General features: G+C 36.4%; 1 long non-coding RNA gene across 1 annotated transcript in view; it reads left to right on the forward strand.

Moving 5' to 3' along the window:
• LOC131721883 (uncharacterized) overlaps positions 1-14,301 on the forward strand; it is a 33,736-nt gene extending 19,435 nt beyond the window's left edge. Inside the window, exon 4 of the long non-coding RNA XR_009319955.1 lies at positions 14,042-14,301. This is a non-coding gene — a long non-coding RNA (uncharacterized LOC131721883). The remainder of the gene's footprint in view (positions 1-14,041) is intronic.
• Positions 14,302-23,601: the final 9,300 nt, after the last annotated feature.

The following is a 23,601-nucleotide window of genomic DNA, read 5'->3' on the forward strand; positions in this document are numbered from 1 at the left end:
AGTCCAGGGTGCATGCAGGCACATCTTAATGTACGCGCATCAAAAATACAGCAGCAGCCATACATTGGTTATTAAAATGAGCCGTGCGCCCTGGACTATGATATGAATGATAGGTCGAAATACATTGAAATTGTTCAGTATGTGTTCTCTATGCCATGCGTCATACAGCAACACATTTGTAGAGCTCATTTTTGCGGGGGGTGGGGGGTGGATTTGGTTGGGGATGTAAGTGGCCCGCAGGTCATTTGTACATTGTCAATGTAACCCACGATTAAGCGGTAAGACATTTAAAAATGTACTAATTCTGGCACACTGCAAACAAAAAGTATGCTTGCACATGCCGTCAGTGTTGCATACTTGAGGGGAATACATGTATAAGTGGCTCACATGCGTAGGTCTGCGTGTCTGAATGAACCTGGAAACAATGTATCGTCCTCACCTCTTGTGATGCTCGACTACATCTACAAGGAAAATTTGCTGGGCTGCCCTAAAATCAGACTTGCCTTCAGTCTGCTTTTGGCTGTGCCTGTCACAGTAGTGTCAGAGGAGAGAAGCTTTTCTTGTCTGAACATGAAATTAATAAAAAAAAAAAAAAAAAACATTTACTTTCTACAATGTCACAGGAACGTTTGACTGGACTGGGGAAGATATCGATTGTGCACCAGATTTGCCGAAAACGGGATTATTCAGATATAATTGTAGACTTTGCCGCTGCGAAATCATGAAAGGTTAATTTCTAACTGCCTCTGTGTGTAGTAAAATGCAATCAATTTAATAATGTCATTGTTGCCCTGTTTGAAAGTCATGGTATCATAGTGTAGTATTACTGGTAAGAATAGGGAATAGGGGCCCCGGAATCGAGCTTTGCATGGGGCCACCATGGGACAAACGCCGCCACTGTCTTGGAGTAGAGCTCCCATCAACAATGACTGCTTTTGGAAGATTTTGAAATCAATATTCATGGAACACTTACTAGCAACCAAGAAAAACATCCATTCTGCCAAGCACAGTTCAGCAACCTACTGTATAAGCTAGTTATTCTATAAAGCAATATTAAGATACAATACCCCTGTGGAGTCTTGGGATGCCATTGTCTGACATATACCAGCTATAAGAAAAAAAAATACCAAGTGTGTACAGATGACTGATATCCTGAACTCTACTTTGTTGCTAAAAAGGAATTCTGCGTGAATCAGAATTAGACAGTGCTCAAGTAATTATCCTGGGTATTCTCCAGAGAATGGACAACTCTGTCCCTATTCATTTACTGATGTGTAACAACTATAGATCAGGAATACATATGACATGCTTAAGAAAATAGATAATTTTTACGTCCAGAATTTTAAAGATTGATTTTATTAATACTTGTGTGTTTGTAAGAGTTGACAGTACTGATAGGCATTTTATATTTACTTCAATATTTGTCATCACAGCCTCATTAAAATTTAGAAAATGTGGTTAGCAGACATGTGACTTTGATCACTGTTTAATAAGCAGTCGGCATAGTGTATGGGCCCTATTTTATTTGTATATTGAATTAATAGGGGAAAAAATAGACAGAATTGTATCATTGTCGCTGTGCAACAGGAACAACAAACTGTCACTGGTTTCGTAGTCGAATGCGTGCGTCTGCAGGAAAGAGCCAGCCGCTGTGCCTGTGACACGCTGCCAGCTCTGTTTTGTTTTCAGAGAATCACAGCTGAGGACTCGACGGCTGTGGTCCCTTGACCAGCTGGTGGATGTGTCCCTGTGGAGCACCTTGCTATAAAATAGAGTCACAGACACCCCCCCAGGCTGACGAGAAGAAGTGAAAGTAAGCTGGTACTGTGTACCGGTAAAACATTTTATATTTCGATTTATCAAAACACTGTAATCAACTGGAGTATTGATTATATTGGATGCCATGTTATGTAACATATGGTTAAATGTCCTTTTGTAATTAAGCATGTCCCCCAAGTCACAGTAATATATTGTCAGAATAATATACTGCATCAGTTCACTGCCAAAGCAATATTAAAGACAACCCCGTCCTGGAAGCTTTTCTATACATAATTTAACCTACTGTTTTTCTAAGGGTATTCTCCTATACATAGTGGTCAAAAAAGATGCTAAATAGATGATCAGTAGCTGTGTAATAAATTGCTCTCAAAGCAAGCAAATCAACATGCAAGGCTCAAAGAGGAAAAGTCACAAGGGTTCAATGGAAGGGCAGCCTACCTTCAGTTATAGGCATGATGCCCAACAAGAACAGGTTTCAGAATGCTCCTGAGCATGGTAATGCTGAGCAGTGAAAACAAACCTGTAGTTTCTGTGCATCTCTGCAAACTATACCAAGCACTGCTACATGATCCTGGCACGAATCTTCCCTAGCAGACAGCTGGATATGCCATAGTCAATGCAAACCTTGATTTTCAACTTTTACCACAGGAAGGACAGAACATGCTGCCAGCGATTAATTAACACCCTAGCATTCATTTGCATAATTGCTGAAGTCCTCCCACTCCACCCTGAGGCTCTCTATTGGCCATCTTCATCTACAGAGCTATAATTATAAAATAGAAACAGGTAACACCTGCAGCTTCAATCCAAATATGATGATTTATATCAGACACAACACACGTAACTTTTAAACTTCAAAATCAAATGTATTAGTCAGACAATCTTGCTACATTAAAATGATGTGCACATATCTTTATCACTCATTGTTACCAATAAACATGTTAAGAAAACAATCCAGTTTTTGGGTACACCTGGCCAGTGGGGTCAGTTGTTGCGTGATGAGGACAAGCAGTCCATGTCGATTTTGCCACCCAAAACCACGGAGCACCAGAGCCAATGCAACACTCCCTGACCGAGACTGGACGCTTTGCACAGCCAGGATGTGAACCTGCACTCTTCTGACAGTATCACTCACCCTGCACCCCATGCAGCCACGTCTTTCCCAGGTGAGCATCTAAAGGACTTTATATTGTATTAAACACACTGTTAGCGCTTTCATGCCCTGAATATAAAAATAAAACATTACAATAATTATCAGTTTATGTCTCTGCAGTTACATTACAAGACAGTGGTTGATTATGTTTAGTGTGAACAAAATATCATGAAACAAAGCAATACATAAATATCTGGCAAAACTAGTGGTATATTGGTATTTGTATGGTAAATAGTAAATTTTAGGTTCCCAATGCACAATTCAACAATTTATGTTATTCTTATATTATAAGAATATTTAAAAGAAACACTTGATCAGCACACAAGTATTTTTTATTTATGCTAATGATGCATACATGAGTTTAAGGATTAGTAATGTTATCTGCACACACTTACCTAAACCACATGGAATGTAGTAATCTGTATAATTAATAATGTAGCTCTATTACATCACAGAGGGAAATTTCATTCCTTGAAATATTAAATGTTAAAATGTGTGTATCTGTATTGGAGTTCTGTACTTTTTAATTTGAAATATCAACTATTGTTATTATTATGAATCTTTCATATCTGTTACAATATCTTTTATTCTGCTTCCAGTGCTTGTTTATACAATTTGATACGATTTAAATATACTTTGCATCGATATTATTGCCTTATGCAATGAAGTGAACATGGAGTCTTGTTTTGTCCTTTCTCTTACCATGTGCCTTGGGACAACTAGAGATACATTGTTCTATGTTAAGAAATATGATGCCAATAGGCATTATTGTATTATGTAGTAGGCCAATGGCAAGGTACCTATTTTACATATCATCTGTTAGAGGTTATGACAGCTACAGAATATTTCACAGCCTTATGTTTTTTTTTGTTTTGTTTTGAAGATTTCCAGAACATTGGTTCAGCACACCAAAATGTTTGGGAGGGGACTGTATCAAATGTTATTAATAGCTGAATTTTACTGGAGACTGTATTGTGAATATTACAGTCTTTTCTTTCTACTGACATTTGTGGGTTTTCTGTACAATGCCTACGGATATAAAATCTACATTGAGAACAGCTGGTGATTTTCTGTTGGTATTAATAATTGGTATTAACCTTGCTGTTGAATGGCTCTAAAGCTCAGTTGTCCCTTGTAGAGGTTTACCACAGTAAATTTGCGTTTTTCCCATTATTATACAGTGCATAAATTACACTTTGCTACTCTTTTACTACTCTGAACTTTTATAAGGGATACTTATAACAAGTATGATACACATGTTTAAGAAGGTACTACTTACATCTTGAAGGTAGATTGCAATAGTTTGGCGACACAGCATCAACGGCATGTGTAGGGTTGACAACAGAGGGTGTAAATTTTTTTTTATATATTTTTGTCAATCGACAGCAGATCACATTGTGAAACAAGTTGAGATATAGGCTTGTTTTACCATGCTATTTTGGTGGTTCTTTTTTAGCAATTTGGGTTTGCATATAGTTTTTAGAGAGAGAATTCCTCCTTCAATATGCAAATTATACCATTAAACATAATGTCTGTGAGCACTCTATTGGTATCGTCCAACTAGGGTTACAAGAAGATTTCAGACTGTGTTGAAAACATGCAGCAATTGCAAGTGAAGCCTGATTTTTTTCCACCATAAAAACAAGAAAGAGAAAACAACCCTGATCAGTCCATGTATAGATTAATCAAATGTGGGGATAACAGCCTACTATGTGAATTACAAAACAAAGACCCCGGGTCTAAAGTTACACAACATATAGTGTGGATAATGTTCTGTATATCACCCAAATACTAAACTTAGCTAAACAGTGTAGGGTCAGTGTGAGGCTTAATGGATTTATGAATTTTGGGGTATAAACACAAGGCTATAAAATTACCAAATTATAAATTACCCTAATTTTAAGGGGTCACCAGAAAATGGAAGTACAACTGTATAAATTATGTCACATGAATAAAAAAAAAAAGCGATATAGCAAGCCCCTTGTTTGCTTATTAATTTGTATTTGGTCAAAGCAGCTTCCCAGAGTAGACTTCTCAGCACCTCAGTTTTCAAGAAAGAAATGATTTCCACTCTTTTTAACCATATCTTCTTATAGCAGACACTGTTGGTATTGCCTCACCATTAACGTAGAACCTTTTATCTACTACTTTACCTTTAATTATAGAGATGCTCCTTGATTTAGTGGGCTTGAATTGCATTCGTGCCTATTCGATGTTATTGGTTAATTTGCCCAATAACCGATTAGTGCAGGCTGCTGTATAACTGGAGAATATTTTGAGTTTCTAAACTGCATGTAAACCAAACAATAGTTGCAGTTCAAATGAAATGGTTTATTCATATATATTCATTATAATTAACCTGCTGTAGTTTTAAGAGAGTAATGTTATGTGCCGCAGTGCTTGCAGGAGCAGTTATGGGGAAGTACAAGCATGTAGTCAGTGCGTTACTTCAAACTTGCAAGAATATGTTCATATTCCTGTTTGTATAATTGGAAATGCTGTAATCAAGTTACTGTATATCTGGGAGACACAAGAATAAACATGACCTGGATTGGTTTCACAAACATCTGTCTGTAACAATAGCATTATGTTAATACTTTTAATTTTCTTTCAATACAGTTTCGTATCACTAGCAAAAAGGTGTGATTAATCGATTAGACGGTTAATCGATCAACAGAAAATTAAAACCCCTTATTTTATTTATATATATATATATATATATATATATATATATATATATATATATATATATATATATACACATATATATCCATCAAAGTCTAGTGAGAAAAAAAAACAAGACAACAAATACCTTGCTTTTTAAATTTGTAACTGATTCAGCAATGAAAACTACCACTGGGTGCTTGGAAGTTCATTTTGAAACTTTTTGGTGCAAGATGAGAACCAGGTCCTTCCAGTTCCATGCAATGAGTATTATTTCCCGGAAACAACTTACTAATGAGAAGTTATTTATTGGTACAAATTTCCATCAGGTTATCCTACGAAAAATGGGAAATATATAAATCACTCTGATAATGCTATTTTGAATTTCAATCAGATGTACTACAATAGAATGTGACTGGCCATCCCTTTAAATAATTTAGTATTTGTAAAAATGTGCTGGACAAGCACCAAGACTGACTAAGTGACAGACAGGGTAATGACCTCTTTTCAAACTGCAGCATTCCAACACACATATACAGAAGGTTAGATGGAGTAGGGGCGTACCCACGGGTGGGCCTGGGTGGGTGGGATCTTCCTCTTACACAATGAATCATGTGCAAGCTGTGTTTGATTGACAGCTCGTGAGGCAGTTGGCGCAGAACTGTTAAGTCCCAGATATTTCAATATTCCAACTTTATTTAAAATATGCCTTTTTTTAAGCAAACTTGCAGGCTAATTAGTAGTAGTGCGGTGGTCAACATGCCAAAACAAATTCGTATTTTTTTTTAGAAGACAACAGACAGATAATGAAGCTACAAAACTAACTCACATATCATCCTCTTCCTTCAAATTTAGTTCAGCAGTGGAAATGGCAACATGTGAAAATAAATGTCGGAAGAGAAAATTACCAAATTGACTGGATGATTCGTTTGTTACTTTATCTCTGGGAAAGTCAACCAGGGAGCACTCTAATGAAGATCTGAGAGCAATGCGGATCATATTTTACTAGATTGTCAATTTTGCGAATTGAACAGCCGCTTTCAAAATGACGCATGATACGGCCTCATGAAAGCTGCTTCTGCATGCTTGCCAACACCAGACACATTCGGTAATAGAGAAAGTCTACTGGCTTCAGAGGTGAAAGTAAGCCGGTACATGTATTTTTGTTTTTATATACAGTATGTAAATGTATTTTTGTGTCTACTTCAAACATTTTAAAAGGATTTACGGGGGAAATATTTGATGTATTCAGGGTTTTAATGAATTTAAATCATTTTTGCTAACTATTTCCTGTGACGTCAGACCTTTGGTCATTGCCCGTCCACCCAAGTTGGGGGCCAACCCAAATTTCCAAGCCTAGCTACACCACTGGCAAGACAATTAGATGAATCATTGTTGGCAGAAATACTGGCGTCTGATTCTGGTGAACCAGAATTTTCTGACACTGATTAATTTATACAATATAGGTGTTCTCAGTATTATTTATTTTTTTAAATTAATGTTCAGTTCTAAACCATGTATTGTTTTTGTTTTTAACAAAAGTCTCTATATTCATAAAATCACGCAGGAGAAAAAAAATGTCTTGTATTTTGCTGATACTGCAAACATTTTCAACATATCTTTCAGGAAGTAAATCAGTAAAGGTATTTTGTATAGTTTTTGAAGGTTGACATGATACACTTAAAGCGTTTATTTAGTTTTGGTTCCGTTATTTCACTGTACCATTTCTCTTTTAAATAAATTTTAATTACTGGTACTTTGTCCAGTTCAGGAAATTAATCTTCATACCACTCTTCAACAGTATTTCCATTAAAAATATCAACATTTGATTCTGGGTCAGACATTTTTGTGTGTGTGTGTGTGGTTACTTAAAGATATTAAATGTTATAGAATTAGGACAGATAAGTGGTGGAGAAATTTGAATCAAAGGTGATGTGTCTGTTGAATGGTTGTGTGGGATTAACGTATGGTTGATAGAATGCAGCTAACTAATCAATCAGAGAGCAGGATTTTTCCAAGAAGATCTATAATATTCTCTCATTTCCAAGTCTCTACTACAATTTGTGTGATTAATTTCAAAGATAGAAAGGCAAAGTCAGCTAGAAATGTGTAAAAAAAAAATCACAAAATCACTCAGGTGAAACAATGTCCAAACATGAATATTTTTCAACAAAACTTTCAGGAAGTATTGTAAGGTCCCTCAGGTCATAGACTAACATGTTTTGTACATCTGTGTCTTTGAAAACACTAAGTGGAATACATAATAATGAAAAAATACTTTAACATTATTTTTTTTTTAATAAAAAAATACTAAATATTGTGGTGGAAAAAAAGAGAAAAGTTTTTTATGGTTTTTGAAGTACTTTAAAAATGTTCCCTAGAGTGTTTTGAAAAACAGGACACCAATTCCAAGATGCTACTGTAAAAATAAAAATGTTAGTAAATTTCTATAGGAAGACAGTCAAATACAGAAAAAAACCCTGGTCCTGGGGGAGCATCCCAATGAAAATTGCTTGGTCCTTAAAGGGGTAATTCTCTGCTTTGAAATGCTTTATTTTCTTCCATCCCTGACCTACCTTAAGAAACAGACATAACTACATATTACTTTATTATCAGCCTTTAACAACCCTTTTTCAATCCTTTCTCCCTCCATTTCCATTTCAGAGCAAGGGCAGCCCGGCCCTGGATTCACAGTCAAAGGTTTTTTTCTTTTCCTCTGTGCCTTGGGGTTACATTTTCTTTCCCTTTTGTGTCAGCACTACCTAAGTGCCTTTGGGGGGAGTACTGGAAAGTTTCTGTCTTTCCAACTTCAAGCTAATCAAAATGAACTGAACACCAAGGGGATAAACCCTTCTCCCGGGGCAAGAGAATCAAAGCCAAAAAAGTATTTCATCTATACCTTTTTCATTGGCTGATTTTGGTTTGCCAAAATGAACTATTGGTTTTGGTACATTCTGACTTTTGTAATGTAGTAATGGAAAAAAAGTAGTAAACACATAAAGCATATTTATATAATGCAACAATATTGCAGGAATTCTATACTTAGAAATTGAATCCTAGGGTTACTTTGTTGTAGGTTTACCTAGTGCTCCATCTCAGTGGCATAGCTAGGCTTGGAAATTTGGGTGGGCCCCAACCTAGGGTGGATGGGCAAAGACCAAAGGTCTGACGTCACAAGAAATAGTTTGCAAACATGTTTTAAATCCATTAAAACCCTGAATACAATTTTACCTGTAAATCCATTTAAATGCTTGAAGTAGACACAAAAATACATTTACATATATCCACAGTGAATGTGCTTTAAAAAGCCAAATGGGCAGTGTCACCAAACCAGTGAGAAAACAGTCATATTACATCAAGCAATTATTAAATAAAAATAGTAGCTAGTAAATGACTTACCATTGCCTAGTTAGTAACAGGGTAAGCCATTGAGGCTTGCTGCTGAATATTTCAATTCTAGTCATACTCCAGAGCAGCACACAGGTCTCTATCAAACGACGGGAGAGACAGCATGTTCAAGCGACTTATCAGAGGCTCGCACAGCTGTCTTAATCCTGTTCATAGTGGAGAAGAGCCTTAAAAGTGTGTGCATATTTGGAAAAATAATCAAGTAGCAATCATCTCAAACTTAAATTAGGGTTGGATCATTTTTCCCCACAATCGATTTGCGCTTTATTTGTTGAACGAAGACTAAAAACTTCAGCTTCATCCATATTAACTTTGTACAACAAAGTACATTATTATTATTATTATTATTATTTATTTCTTAGCAGACGCCCTTTTCCAGGGCGACTTACAATCGTAAGCAAATACATTTCAAGTGTTACAATACAAGTAATACAATAAGAGCAAGAAATACAATAACTTTTGTTCAAGCAAAGTACAAGTGTGACAAACCACAATTCAATAATACAGCAGATAATAGTGATAGTTATATCAGGATATGATTAAATAGTGATAGTTACATCAGGATGTGATTAAATACAAAGTACTACAGGTTAAACACTTGGCAGATTACAGTATTCTGAAGTACAGGATTAAATGCAGTAAAATAGAGGGCAGATAAGAGCAAAATAAAGCACATTTACATGAAGGGTGATAGTGTCCCAGGATACAAACAGAGCAGTTCTACAGGTGCTGTTTGAAGAGGTGAGTCTTAAGGAGGCGCCGGAATGTGGTCAGGGACTGGGCAGTCCTGACATCTGTAGGAAATGCCAGACAGTAGACTTTCTCTATTGCCGAATGTGTCTGGTGTTGGCAAGCATGCAGAAGCAGCTTTCATGAGGCCGTATCATGCGTCATTTTGAAAGCGGCTGTTCAATTCGCAAAGTTGACAATCTAGTAAAATATGATTCCGCATTGCTCTCAAATCTTCATTAGAGTGCTCCCTGGTTGACTTTCCCAGAGATAAAGTAACAAACGAATCATCCAGTCAATTTGGTAATTTTCTCTTCTGACATTTATTTTCACATGTTGCCATTTCCACTGCTGAACTAGATGTAAATGAATAATTTGCAGATTCGAAGGAAGAGGATGACATGTGAGTTGCTTTTGTGGCTTCATTATCTGTCCGTTGTCTTCTAAAAGAAAAAATACTAATTTGTTTTGGCATGTTGACCGCCACACTACGACTATTTAGCCTGCAAGTTTGCTTAAAAAACTGCACATTTTAAATACATTTGGAATATGGAAACGTCTGGGACTTAACAGTTCTGCACCAACTGCCTCACAAGCTGTCAATCAAACATAGCTTGCAGCTAGGGCTCTGGACTCTTGACCAGAGGGTTGTGGGTTCAATCCCCAGTGGGGGACACTGCTGTTGTACCCTTGAGCAAGGTACTTTACCTAGATTGCTCCAGTAAAAACCCAACTGTATAAATGGGTAATTGTATGTAAAAATAATGTGATATCTGTATAATGTGAAATAATGTATAATGTGATATCTTGTAACAATTGTAAGTCGCCCTGGATAAGGGCGTCTGCTAAGAAATAAATAATAATAATAATAATGATTCGTTGTGTAAGAGGAAGATCCCACCCAAACATTGCATCACAATTACTACTTTGCTTTCATTGGCTAAAGCCTGTGATATTTTCTGTATAGCCTATTTGTCCTAAACTTGAGCTCTCACCTTCGGGGTGCACAGTATAAATAAATTATACATTTACTTAAACTTGGCATTCACATAGGCGCAGATTTGGGTGGGCCTGTGTGCTACGCCCCTGCGTCTTGCTATCTTGAAATTCGGTAGAGTGCAAACATTTATATTATTGTGTGCAAATCAATTTCTGCACATAAACAGTAAACATATACACAGAATATTCTATTATCGAAGTGGTATTTTATAAACAGCAGAAATACTGCTAAATAAACTACAAAACACTAACTATTACAGTATAAGCAAACATAGTCAAATTGCAATTCCATAATAAACGTTTATTCTCAGGATCGATGTTTATAAGCAATGATGGACACTCCTCTCAATTATGTTCCCAAAATACAAATTTATAAATAAAATAATAATTCTTCATTCCATTATTATCAGTAATAATGAAAAAAACGTAACTGATATAAATTTAGTTCATGAAACATTAGCTGCTTATATCCACTTGTTTCTTGAAATTTATAAATGTTGTAAACACATATATATTAAAACACATGACAGAATAAATGTTTTAATATAATTATAAGTCAAATATATCGGTTTTTCCATTTCTTTCTTATCACTAAACAAAGTACCAGGGAATGAAATTCAATCCCTCCCCTATCCAATGAAATGCGTTGTCAACTTGTACGGCAAAGTATGGCGGCCCAATAAGTCAATAAACGGAAGTGTGTTTTTTATCGTGTTGCCCAACCACGGGCCCAGTAAGACACTTCAGTATGATTGTGTTTACACGACCGTGGTCCTTAAAGGGTTAAAGCAGCTAAAAACGATTTTGCTTTCATTTTGTTTTCCCAAAGGTAGAATTCATATGCATTGTTGTTACTTACCTATGATGTATAGTGTTTTTTTTTTCTATTATAAATGTATTTTTGTTTAGGTAAAAATCTATGCCTGTCTGTTGCTGTTGTAACTGATCAGGTTTCTTATTAAGTCAGAAATGTTTTTTATTTTTTTTTAACACAGAAATATCATGATTTTGTGGCTTACAGTTAATGTACAATTTATTTCTATTAAAATATAAATAAATATAAATAAATAAATAAATACGTAAACTAAATAAATAAATTCTTACATAAAACTGCATTGAAACATTAACCGACCCTCAGTATTGTGTATCTTATAGACTGTGTTTTACTCTCTCTTCAAATTCAGATTCCAAATGCTACTTTAATACATTAAACACAATGTATTTTTTATATTTGGGCTGTGCTACTTTAAGTTTATTACAGTATTCTGATAACCCAGACATTATTTTATGAATGTGGAATATATATTCCTTGCATGGTCGAAACTTTTTTTGCATCATCAGTGCTGATGCTCATGAAAAAATTCTGGTAAAGTACAAAAGACTCCTTAATTATCTCTGTTGGTTTGCTGTGTAAGAAAGATTTGGAGGATGAATAGTAAATACCAAGCAGTCATATAAATACTGCCAGCTATGGCTTGAAACCTACATTTGACCTCGGTAGAATGTCAGCTCTGGTTACGACACTGCTTCCTTGCCCATATGTATAAACTCTGAGAATTTTTTTTCATTTCCAGCTTTCTACTTTAACCTTTACTATTGCATGTTAATAATGTATTTTATTGAGCTTTTGTATTGCAATAAATAAACAATTTCCAGTGGTACAAAAGGTACTTAATTAGATTTTAATGAGGCACTACTGTATGCATACAAAACAATCTCGGAAAGAAAGAAACATTATAATATAAATAATACATCACTTATGAAATTAAAATAAACTTAATACAGTGCACTCCATTTATAAGAATCACTGATATAAGACGCAATCGCATATAGTGATCAAAACCACTGGGACAAAAACATGCCTATACTAACCATGTTAAAATAATCTGCTTGTAAGAATCAAGCAATCCTCTTATAAGAATAATTTCGGGGTAAACTGACTACATGTAATATGGTACTGTATCAAGTGTAATGACATGTACTGTCAATAAAGCTGTTTTTGAATTTGAATTTGATCAAAGGCACGTACGCAGCGTGGATCATGCAATGATGCAGGAAACACCACACAAGTTTGTAATGAAACAGTGATTGCGCCACTGCAGTGTGCAGGTATGTTTTTTTTGTGTTCTCTGTTAGTGAAAATCTGTTTCAGTACAGTGAATACACATTCATTGAATACATACCAAGTACAGCAGTGTTATTGTATGGCTGCGTGGGGGGATTGCAGAGTTTTGCATCTCCAATTATTGAAAAACTGTTTTGCTAACAGATTTGCATCGCAACTGAAAATAAGTAAGCCACAGATGCTTAAATGCAGTGGTAGCCATTACACGTAACACCGCACAGCAGTTAAACTAGACACCCTCAATTATAGTGTAGTAAAATAGGATTCTGCAGCCTTGAGTAAACATAATCGTGATCATATAACAAGTTGCTTACCCACGAGGACTTGTTTTGATGTATTGTCCTCAGTGATTGAGTACCATTGACATTTGTATACTGTATTTAAACTGCTGATGTGCGGAGGGACGCTTTTGCTAATTGTTATAATATCGGTCCGCTTTTAAGAATCACATGTTTATAAGAATCAAATAATCCGGGACAGATGTGATTCTTATAAACTGAGTGCACTGTAATAATAGATACCTGGAACTACACTAGGCTTTGCTTTCTGATAGTGTTACGTTGTCATCTTTTTTTCTGTTAATAACCAACCAGCTGTTTCCCCTAATGACTGACATGCTTTGCAGCCAGTAAGATGCTTAACTGAAGACACTGCAAAGGTGAAATGACCCAGGAAGTGCAAGTGTAAGATTTCCAAGAAGGAAAGACAAGAAAACTGAAAAATGTATTTTGCCTAGTGTTGTACCATGTTTTACATTTTTTCAAGTTTGCAATACTATGTTTCTTTCCTAAGTGCATATTTGAGACCTTGTGACGAAGAGGGAATGAATCCGAATCAACAATCTCCCTCTTGACCGGTGAGGGCACTGTACAACAGGAACAGCGGGCTTCGTACTGAATGTTAGAGCAGTTCATTCTGGGGGCAGTCGGAAGCCGGCCATTCAGGAAGAGGGCGGCGTTACAGTACCTGGAGTCATCGCCCTAGTACGGTGAGTGAAGTTTCAGTCATGAATTGGAGGAGACATGATTGAACTAGCTGTCAGAGGGGGCGGGGCTTAAGGTACTTTAGGGGGATGTGACGCTGTAATCGGTTCCTTTGTTGTGGTTAATGGGAGGAAACAAGGACGGGAACCTTGAATGAAGTATCGTTACATTGATAAAAACACTTGTGTTTGTCTTTGCCAGATGGCTGATACAAAGCCGGGAGCTGCAGCCAGAAGTTAGCCCGGACCTGAACGCACAAAAGCACCACCACTCAGAGCACCGCACCTGCACCCAGAGCACACACAGTCTGGAGATGTGTTGTTTGTGACTGTGTTACGTTTTTGTGTTTGAATTATTATTTCGGGACTGCAACCCCTTGTTTTTGGCGCTGGCAATACCCATTGCTGGGTAGAGCCAGCTTTATTATTTAAAAACCTTGTCAAGGATATTAAAATACCTGACCTGTGAACTTTGTGTTTGTCCTTTGTCTGGAGCACCTTGAATCACCTGTACACCGGAGCACTGCGAACCACTTTGCCACAGACCTATAGTATTTTGTTAGTTGCAGCCTTTTTAAAAGGCAGTACAATTTTGTATTATTAAATTGTTAAATTTAGTACTATGGTTAAAATAAATAATGCACAATAATAGCATAGAATACACTGTGACTACAGCTATCCCTCACATTTCCAGCTAATTGATCTCTTAAAACAGCATCTTTATTAGGGAATCCTTTGAGGTTGCAATGTATTGCACTCTCCAAAAGAGCTACCAGAGCAAGGGAAAAAGCTCTCAAAGATTCACCCTCTTTTTGCCTACGGTCAAAAAATTGCTTCTGCAACTTAACGAAAGGCTGTGCGCATACATACACCTCTTACAATATTTGCAGCACTCGCTTAGGGTTCTTTCTGTCTTCTAAAGGGCAATATTTAATTTCCTCTCTGGCTTCCCCTTCCAAATGCGCATATATAAAATCTGCCTCCTGTGAGCGTGAAATGCGCCGAGAACCTAACACACCCTGGATCTCATCTACCCACTTATATACAAACATGCCCCCTGGCCTTAATTTTCTAAATTTTTGCTCTCTAGGTTCATAAATCAGTCTTTCCACCCCATCTCCATAGGTTCTTTGGTTATCAGGGGAAACCCTCACATTATAAGGCATTGATTTTTCAAATTGAATTAATCCCATCAACCTCTCATGTTCACTGCTGAGGACATCCACTGCCCTTTTTGTTCTCTGGGTCCCGTAAAAGTTTGCAGTTCCAGCTGTAACTCATCACTTCAAATTTTTAGCACTAATAACCCCCCCTAAAAATCATTTAAAAATACAGCAATCAGAAACAGTATCCGATGGCATCATCTAGATCTTGACAGTCCAGGTCAAAGGATCCTCCTTTGGTTCCTGCAGTGTTTATCACGGTTTTTACTTGCAATACCACCAACAAAAAGAAAAAGGTCTTATTTTACTTACTATAGTCTCTGATGCACCCTGCTCATAGCACCGGTTCCAGTCAACTCTTTATTTTTATATACAACAATACATCAGAGACCCAGAGTAAGTATTACAAAGAATGTATTTATTTTTGTAACAGAGTTTCACAATAACTTATTGCAATCAAAGATCTTCCAAACTTCCCATAACCTTTGAGCATTGCCTATCTGGGTGTACCAGGTTAAACATCACAAAACCATAAATAAAACATCAAACTCAATGTGAACTTGTGCCAAATACAATCTTCAATAGTGTAGAACAAATGTCTCAAACACTGTGAGTGACCACAAAAAATAAATAAAATACAAATAGGGTGCAAATAAGTTAAATCAATTAAATCAAAGTTACAAACGAGCATGCAAATAAAACCATGATAACACCATGTTTTCGCAGTCAAATCAGTTGCTCAGCATTTAGTTCAGGCTCTTACGCAATCCTGTTATCACCCCCTCAAGGAGCCTCAAACACAGGTTTCAAGACAGCAGCTAGCTTAACGCTCTTCTCTATATTTGCCTTCCAAGAATACTCAGGTCCTGTAGCTATGGACAAACCAATCAAAAGGTGTTTTCTTTCAAGAGCGACCATCTTTTTGGTCTAGGGTTTCCTTTCTTAAATACAGGGGTTAGCTCCACCCTCACCTTACTAGCTCCAAGTTAAGAGGGTTCTTAAAGTAGCAGGGGACCTTTTCTCAGCCATACTAATACATACTATTTTTTTATTGGGTTGATTATAATGTTTTCTGATAGCTCTGCATATAACTCAATGAAACTGGTCAGTAGATGCAAGGGGTGATTATCGGCTACAATTCCCCATTTATCCTGGAAAAGTCCTTTTGTTTCTCTTTCTGTATTTTGCTTCATTTAATTTAATGACGTTTTGTTTATGTATATATGTAAATATGCAAAAGTGGCCGCTGCTTATATTTAAAAAAAAAAAATGAAACAAAATATACACATACATGCAGGATTATTATGATCTAAAACAAGGTTGTAGTAACATATTCCTTTGCATGAACTTTGACAGTTTGATCTGTCAGAGTTCTCAGACAGTTCAACTGTTCTCAGACAGTTGAACTCCTCATTTTTTTATTGGCAAAGTTTGTACAATGGAGGGGGAAAATCCTTTTGTACAGTACTGTTGCCTTGCTGTTATTAAATAAGTATACTTTAAAGAAACTGGCTTTCATTTAACAGCATCTCACTCCAGCTCCATGCTAGATTTTTGGTTTCGGTCAAGAAGACGGGGGAAAGAAGGCACACCTCTTATAAAAGAAGCCCATTTAACGTTTATAAAATGAATTTCTATTGTGCCTTTTTCTTTTTTCATGTAATCCTAGGAGATTCAAATAAACTTAACTTATGAAAAAATATAACTTATGCTATTCATAAAGTATATAATAATAATAATAATAATAATAATAATAATAATAATAATAATAATAATAATAATAATAATCTTTATTTTTATATAGCACTTTAGTGGACCAACATCACAAAGCGCTTTACAGAGGTAGGCTGTGAACTGTGCATTATATGAGGCAGTGACCTTCTGGTTACAAGCCCTGGACTTTAACCACTGGACCACACTGACTCCTATATTCCCAATTCAAAACTTACCGTTGTGCCAGTAATAGTGTTTAATATGACAGTATTTTATCGAGTGATCCATAAAACTCATTTACAGTCAAAAACATCACTCATCTCATCGCAATGCACTCCAGTTCCTTGAAACGTAACATGCAAAAAAAATAAAATAACAGAAAACAAAAGTAGCAGGTAGGCTGTGTGTTTTACTTGTAGCCACCAGTACACTGTAACATTTTCTATATAAATTTCACTCTTTAAACTCAGCCCTATTTGTGCCTGTTTTTCTCTGAAAGGTGCCCGGGGCTCCATGCAACCCAAAGGGCATGGTCAGGAAATGGAACAAGCCATCTGGGGTAGAGAAAGCAGTTTTCTCTCGCGAGCTCTGAGCTAATGGAATTTGCCAGTATGCCTTCGTCAGGTCCAAAGTCGAGATTAACCGTGCTTGTCCCAGTCGGTCAAGGAATTTAACTATGTAACACTTTTACTTTGCTCTTCCCATCCTTCTTTTATAAGATCAAGGACACCTTGTGGTTGTCTCCTGTATAGCAGCTCAAAGGGAGAAAACCCGGTTGAGCTCTGAGGCACCTCTCTCACTGCAAACATCAGGTAGGGAAGGAGTTTAGCCCAATGTTTCTGATCTTTGTTGACAAACTGCCTCAGCATCTGTTTTAATGTCTGATTAAAACATTCCACTTGTCTGTCCATCTGCGGGTGGTAAACGGGGTCTGAAATGACCGAATTTGCAATAATTTATAGTTCCATGGTTCCTCCGATTGCTCTCTGACCTTTGGCTGATTGCAAGGGAGTTCTTCCATGTACATGCAGCTACATGCTCCCCCCAATATGGTCAGCTTCCGGTTTCCGCCTACCGTCAAGGCTGTCCATCTAGGAGGAAGCATACCACCCACCTTACAAAGCACCCTTTCTGTTCAGGAGGGAGATTTACAGCTTGAATTCCTTCGCTCTTTGTTACAAGAGGTTACATGTTTATGTTAAAAAAACAAGTTATTTTTGGAATAAGATGCACATTATTTCGAGAATAGCGGGGGAGATCAACTTGAAGCAAATATACCAGTAAAGGAGAGAAAGGGTTTTGTTACTGAAAATAAAGTATTACTTACCGTATAGCTATGAGTAAAGCCGGGCGCCGAATGCGAGCATGTTTAGCGGGGGCACACACGCACATAGCCAAGGCTGAAATAGAAGGGAGTGCACCCAATGTTAGTATATGGAGGGGGGAATTGCTGCATAAAGATGTTTTGAGGTAATAGTCATATTTTCAAAGGTATGATGTTAATTGTATTTATATCAATATGAATCACTGAATCAGGTTAAGAAGCTTCATATATAATTCTTTTAGTATTAATTTACTCCAAGTGGGAGGAGCCATAACCAGGTGGCGGTATAAAACCCCTCGGGAGATCATTGTAGGCTGACTAGTGTGAGAGATGGTCTCCTTGTTGTGAGGGAGCCCATTATAACTGCATTATTAGTTTGTTTGAGTAGCAAATGTACTACAGCAATGTTTATTATTTTTTGCTTAGTTATCCAGAGTTGTGTTTTGTATTGTTTGTTTTTATGTTCCTTTAAATAGTTTCTTCATATTTCTGTTTTGGCTGCCAAAATAAACTGTTTCCAGTCCACTCTTTGCCTGGTGACCTCAACAACTACCCTCTGGTTATGCATTACCTTACCCTAGCATTAACATTAGGATTTGAACCGGGAGCCTCCTGGTATCAAACCCTTTTCTATAACCTCTGGACCACCAACCTCCTTTAAGACAAAAATGTTGGATTGACAAATGTCGCTACTTAATTATTTCAGTAATTCTACATATATATCCAAGATATATTTTATTTTGCTGAGGTGAAAATGTAGTTTTATTTCACATTTCCAGTAAAAAATAAATACTGGCATATGTAATTGATTTAGCTGGAGAAGACATGCTGCAGAGTCCTTTCAAGCCTCGGCTATGTTGGTTGATACATTGTATAAATATAAAACATCTACATTCATAGATGAGGCAAAGGGTAACAGAGAGTTCCTTAGCATGAAAATATGTTTGTTATGTGTGCCCAACTGTTTTATACAGCAAATGGCTTTGCATCTTCTCTTTTTTATTGGTCAGCAAAGAACTTCAGTAGCCATAGCAACAGGTATTTCACATCCAAGGATAGTCTCCAAGGATTGCAGCATCTGAAATGGATTTGTGTTTTATTCAAGCAATATTCCCTGCTTAGACAGAGGATTCCAAAGGCTTTATACACGCATTAAATATCAATGATATTTATAGAGCAATATCAAGTCATTTGCAGTCCTTAGGTTAGTCTTATGTGATTCATTTCGTTCCTCAACTTGTTCTAACCTTATCTTTTAAGTCTTACTTTATACATTATGAATGACATGTGTCTAAATATAAAATAGGCTTGCACTTTTAATAAATACAGATAAATATACTAATCAGAAATTCTATGTAAAAATCAGACAGAAATCTAAATATTGAAAAAACGGAAAAAAAGCTTAGGAGAGTTCTCCCATGCACAGCACTTTCCTGTAGTGTAATTGTTCTGGAAATCATGAATAAACGTTAACACAAAAAAACATCTATTGATGGTGAGCTCTCTCTCTGATTATTCCAAATAAAATGGTAAGCATATATGCCATGTGGTTCTTTGACATTTATACCTTCCAAGCCTGCATAGTATGCAGCGTAACTGTCTAAAAATATTGATTTGAAACTAGTTCATGCCATTGTACTACACACAACATGATTGGTTTCATTAATATTTCCTCAGCCCATTCCAAATAAAGCAAGAGAAAACACATGTATAGCTGGAATTAGGGGACTGAATATTAAAGCAGTTTGAAGATGCAGCAAATATGTATTTGTTCTTCCCCCCACTGATCTTAAATCAATTTTGCTGCTTAGGCATCGTACAAGATGTCCATCCCCTTGAGATTAGGGATAGGTTAATAAAGAAAAAACAACTCAATTTTATAGGACTGGATCTGTTATATTCTCTTTCAGTTCACATGAAATAATATGCATACAATTTAATTTAAGAAGATTTGAATTAGCATTGCTTAAATGGAGGTTTCAGATTCACCATAGCATATAATTTCATATTTGGCTGAGGTATGTTAGGAGTATGTCGATATCTACACAGGATTACATAAAGCTCTGAAATCACATTTTTCACTATTAAGCTATTGCCATGCATTCATGGGGGGTCCATAGGGAAATCCCTCTAATTCTCAATATCGGAGATTTTGTTATTCCTCAGATTGATTTACATTGATAAGATCCAAGCTTATTACAGGCATCAATATTGGCTCTACATCAGATATAAACAACTAAGGGAAGGCAGGGTCAAACAACCACAATTACAGCTTGAGCAACATTGATCATGCTTCAGTGTTTCAAAGAAACCTTTTCTACCAGGATTAATTAGGAACAATGGTGTGTTTTTTTAAAAAAAATATTATTATTATTTTATTTTAAAAAAGAACTATGGGCTTTATATATTCTATGGGTTTGACTTCCATACTAATTGCAAAAAATATATCTATGAAATTCTAAAACAAATAAAAAACAACTTATGAATACTTGTAAACCCTACATTGAATGTTTCTCTTTTGTTTGCTAACGATTTGGAGTAGAAAGCCCCTTTCACACAGACAAGATATTATGGCTCAAGCACTGAAGCGGCATGTTGGGCTGTGTGAATTGCCTATACCAGCACAGTGTCAACATATTTAATGACAGTTCTGAACCACCTCGTGAGGCAGTTCGGAGATGACACAGACCTGTCTTAAAGGGCTGTGTGAAGAGCTCTGCAGGCACTGAAACACTAAAATGGCCGTAGCTAACACTAGAACCACCGTGGTTATACTCATATCTAAAACCACCGCCGGCAGTCATTATGATGGTTACATTTTAAACAACATCAGTATTAAAATGAAAGACAAACTATCGGATACAACTCAAAAGTTTTACTCAAGCACATCATACCAAACACCTTCACAGCCGAAACGCTGTATTTAAATGAACAATTAAACATAAAAGGGTTTATTTTCTAACTTACCACTTCAATAAAATATAATAAAATAAACATTTCAAAAGAAACCAGGTTAAACAGGTATATGTACATATAAAATTGTAAAAACGAAAGTCATTTTTAATTTAAAACAAAAGTAACATTATATTTTCTCTTGCGTGTGTCAGTCGATGCAGCACAGAATGCAGCTTGAGCTGCTGCAGCCTGCTGCTTTGCAGTTTTCTGATCGAAATGTTTCTGCCGAAGCACTGTGGCTCGCTTCAAGATGAAATCTCTCCTACTGATATTTTCCCTCGTGCATTCCTTGTACAAAACGAAGGAATTGATGGCTGCCAGGTCCAGTAGAGATAACAACAGGCTTGTTATATATAAAAGTAAACTACAATATTGTAGGTTATATTCAAAACAAAAACATGTATTGTAAAAGGCAGTCAAAATGACGACTTTGGCGATTCTAGGTAGAGGGGATTATAATTTTTTTTATTTAGTTTTGCGATTCTGCCTTTCAAAAGCCATCAGGGTATTTAATATACATGTATTTAGGAAAAGTCAACAGGCAATCGCATATCTTTCACACATGCAGAGTAATTTAAATTTTAAAAGTGAAAACAGTCAAAATGACTGCCGTGGCAGTTCTAGTGTTAAAAGTGGTAACTGTATACCAGACATACATGTAAAAATTTATCACCATGTTGGTGTTCCCTTACCCAGGTTGAGCATCCTTTATATTTCATTTAATTAGACTGTATCTTCTTCTTTGCAAGAAAATGTGAGACCTACAGTGTACCTGAAGCTCCTGCAATTTGGCACTTGACAGGTTGTTGTATTGTATAATATTATTGAAAATTAATAGCAAACAAATCGCAGCTAAATTTACTTCTTTGGCCGTAGATTGTATCATTTATTTCTGATTTTGTTGAAGTGGTTTCCGTTGCATTGAGAACGATCTCATGATCCTTTTGGCTGTGTGAAAGGGTTATGATGGTACTATACCGGCATACTGTAGATGTTGCAATTTTGTACTGTGTGAATGGGTCTTTTTACGATGGCTCACTACCAGCATCTGTATGTGAAAGTGGCTTTTGAGAATTAAGCCCATGTAGACATGTCATTATAAAATTCACATATACAGTATATCAATTAGATAAGACTGCCATGTAAGTGACTAATACAGGACACCATTATATTAAATAGTACATTGTTAATATGGAGTATTAAAATGTGCAATTTAGATGGGGTACATTCACAAAGCTTTTTCCTCCAAATTTTCCAAATAGAAAAGCACAACCGGATTTAACCAGATATATGATGACACTTAATGTTACTAGCTATCAATCTTAAGTTGTTTCCTACTAATTAAAATTGCTGTTCCTATAACAAAAGGATTTTTTTCTACATGTTTGTGACAGGACAGCAGAGTAATGATGACGTTCCCAGACCAGGAATCTGACACAGAGGCAGACAGGTACTTGTGGGGTTGAAAGCGCGGGTGTGCCGTTTTTATTCAAAACAATAATAAATAAAAAGTGTAGACAAAAATACTTTCACAAAACCCACAGCTCACAGAGCAAAATAAATATTTAAACGAAACAAATCACCAACATAAAATCTAGGTCAGGCTGGCAGTTGCCTTCACTGATCCTAGAGTCATGTTTTTCGTTTTACTTTTGTTTTTGTTCCTCCTCTTGAACACCCCCCCCCCAAAGAAAAAACACCCTTATATACAGACGTGCTCAAATTTGTTGGTAACCTTACAGCTCATTGAAATAATGCTTCATTCCTCCTGAAAAGTGATGAAATTAAAAGCTATTTTATCATGTATACTTGCATGCCTTTGGTATGTCATAGAATAAAGCAAAGAAGCTGTGAAAAGAGATGAATTATTGCTTATTCTACAAAGATATTCTAAAATGGCCTGGACACATTTGTTGGTACCCCTTAGAAAAGATAATAAATAATTGGATTATAGAGATATTTCAAACTAATTAGTTTCTTTAATTAGTATCACACATGTCTCCAATCTTGTAATCAGTCATTCAGCCTATTTAAATGGAGAAAAGTAGTCACTGTGCTGTTTGGTACCATTGTGTGCACCACACTGAACATGGACCAGAGAAAGCAAAGGAGAGAGTTGTCTGAGGAGATCAGAAAGAAAATAATAGACGAGCATGGTAAAGGTAAAGGCTACAAGACCATCTCCAAGCAGCTTGATGTTCCTGTGACAACAGTTGCAAATATTATTAAGAAGTTTAAGGTCCATGGAACTGTAGCCAACCTCCCTGGGCGCGGCCGCAAGAGGAAAATCGACCCCAGAGTGAACAGAAGGATAGTGCGAATGGTAGAAAAAGAACCAAGGATAACTGCCAAAGAGATACAAGCTGAACTCCAAGGTGAAGGTATGTCAGTTTCTGATCGCACCATCCGTCGCTTTTTGAGCGAATGTGGGCTCCATGGAAGAAGACCCAGGAGGACTCCAGTTTTGAAAGAAAAACATAAAAAAGCCAGACTGGAATTTGCTAAAATGCATATTGACAAGCCACAATCCTTCTGGGAGAATGTCCTTTGGACAGATGAGTCAAAACTAGAGCTTTTTGGCAAGTCACATCAGCTCTATGTTCACAG

The sequence above is a fragment of the Acipenser ruthenus genome, chromosome 3 (genome assembly GCF_902713425.1).
Source record: "Acipenser ruthenus chromosome 3, fAciRut3.2 maternal haplotype, whole genome shotgun sequence".
Classification (NCBI taxonomy): Eukaryota; Metazoa; Chordata; class Actinopteri; order Acipenseriformes; family Acipenseridae; genus Acipenser; species Acipenser ruthenus.